The following is a 2,718-nucleotide window of genomic DNA, read 5'->3' as shown; positions in this document are numbered from 1 at the left end:
TTAAAACCACACTGCTTTATCTCTTTGGACCTTTGTTGAAACTTTTTGCAAAGTACTCTTTAAATCATCATCATATCGCGGGCGTCTGTTACGGTTGTGGCCGCTTCTCGCTTTGGGCTTTCCACTTGCTTTTATTCAGCCAGTCTCCTTCCTGGAGGCCTCTGTCCGCCATTACGTGATAGGCACTTTAAAGCCTTCCATGTCCGCTCTTCCATCTTCCTTCTGGGTTCCAAATTCGTTTTGGCTACCTGCCTTCATACATTCTCTCCACGTGTCCGAGCCAAAACAGTTTTTTTGTTTATGCTGCATTTATCATCTTTCTGGGTGCGATCACGCCAAAGCTTCACCAAAAGTGCGCTTCGGGTATCAGTAACATCTCTCTCTCCCTCTCTCTCTCTGTCTCTCTTAGTTCATATGTCTCTGTGTCGTATACAGCAATACCCGCAACAATTAATCTTATAGATGGCTTGCTTAGTCCTTTTTGTCATATTTCTATTCTAGAGAAAAGAGTTGAAATGTCTTATTGCTCTTCTCCCTTGGCCTATTTAGTTATTTACGTAAACTGTGCTTCAGACAGTGGATGGCAGCGATACCCACTATCATATCCCATGACTTTTGTCGGTTAAATATGTGCTGCTAAATAATCATTTATGTGAATGTTAATTGTCAGTCCCCAATCTTCGTATTGTTAGTATAGTTTTCGCAGTATCGTCCTTTTCTCTGGTTATGATCATTAGCAACGATAACGGGACACAAAGTTTTTTCTGCGGTTATTTCCATTCCGCAATACTTTTTCTCTGTCTCTTAAGGAATCCTCTTAATAGATTTGAAATTTGCTTAGCGCCATAGAGCATCCTTGTTGAAGTCCTCTGGAAACTATGAATGACTGTTAAACTATCTTTCCTCCGTTAACCGAACTAGCACAGGGTGCACAAAATTTTGTATAGCTTTAAAATGCGTGGCCGATACGTCCACATTTATCATGATAACTGATAACCTATTTCGTAGAACAGTGTCATAGTATTTCTGCAATCCACAAGGGCTAAATTAGTCTCTAGCACTAAGCCCTTGGTCCCTTGTTTCTCTACGAGATTTCATAAAATAATGTCCCATCTAAGTATGAATGCCCCAATCTAAATCTGTTCTTCACTTCTGAATCATGTATTTGCATCTTTACCCTGGTAAACAGAACTAGTTACAGCTTACCTCTATTCACCTGGAACTTAAACTCCTCTTAAGCATTTGTTGTAGACTTTCGCCAAGATTTCATATAGCACCACTGGTTCGATATCTACGTTACTTTGGCCCCGGACTTTGACAGTCTTCACGTATTTGACATTCTAAGCAACTCATCAAGTGTTACTGGTGAGATGTTCTCCACTCTCCAGCCTTCATGCATTGTGGGTTCTAAGAAACGAACCCTGTCTTCGGTGAATAATGTATAATAATGCGTCATCTATCCGTTAGTGCTTGTTACACTAATTCCGGCATGATCTATATTTTGTTTTCTTATTGTCTTGAAGACCTTCTACGGTTTTTTTCTTCTTTTCACTATGGGACTTAACTTCTGAGGTCATCAGTCCCCTAGAACTTAGAACTACTTAAACCTGACTAACCTAAGGACATCACACACATCCATGCCCGGGGCAGGACTCGAAACTAGAACCGCTCGGCCACTCCGGCCGGCTTCTACGGTTTGTCTGAATGGGCATTTACCATGTGCAATGTCTTCTCTAGCTGTAAATCATGCCTCGTTCCTGGCTTTACTTACAACCTACTGGGCATCTTTCCTCTTTGCCTGGTAACAGAAAGAGATTCTTCGGGTTTAATGCTTTTTATGTGAAACCTATGAGCCAGACCCCCTGACGCTATCGACCATAGAGGACGTTTGGCTGCCAAGTACAACTACTTTAATCCTCCGCATAAGTTCACTGTGAACGCCACCTAACCAGCACGCGACGTGGTCAAAATTAGCAGTCTAAATTTCTCTCTAAGTACAGTGCCCTGGTTTCGCTCGAACATGACGCCTTGCCAACAACACGTTATGTCCGGCATCATAAAGTCATGTATTAGCTCCTAAATTTCATTCATTGTATGTCAAAGATGCGAGATCAGTTCTGTCCTATTGTTGAGTACCACAAGCGTGCTGATAACCTCCAGTTACAGCTAAAAACCTTGAAGACAGTTGTCGAGAATTTCGATGCTGATATACTTGCACATTCAAAATGGGTTCAGAATATAGGGCCAAATTTCAGGCCATCCAAAGCCCGAGAAGTCCTGGTTGCTCATAGTAGACTCATTATCCCGAAATACCGGGAATCCTTACCATCTTTAATACTAAATGGGCGATATATCAGTTTCTCTCCCTCGGAAAACAGTCTAGGAGTAATAACAGATGAAGAGCTAAACTGGAATGAGCACACAGCTGCAATGTACAGAAAGGCATCAGAAAATCTCAATGCCTTAAAAAAAAACATGACACGCTCTTCCCTTTTGAAATGAAAAATAAAGTTAAACAAGTACTTACACTTACACTGTTGATAACAGCGATGTTATCCTGCAATGTCTTCCTGAGGAACCCTCATGATGCCTAAAACTGTCGATGAATGGCAACATTTTATATATGTGTGACGTTCGACTCTTTGATCATATTTCAGCATCTTATGCACAGTTATTCTGCCTATGTGCAGACAAGCGCAAAGATTTCTTTCTCCCCTA

This window comes from Schistocerca nitens, chromosome 2, assembly GCF_023898315.1.
Source record: "Schistocerca nitens isolate TAMUIC-IGC-003100 chromosome 2, iqSchNite1.1, whole genome shotgun sequence".
NCBI classification, from domain to species: Eukaryota; Metazoa; Arthropoda; class Insecta; order Orthoptera; family Acrididae; genus Schistocerca; species Schistocerca nitens.
This window is presented reverse-complemented; position numbering follows the sequence as displayed.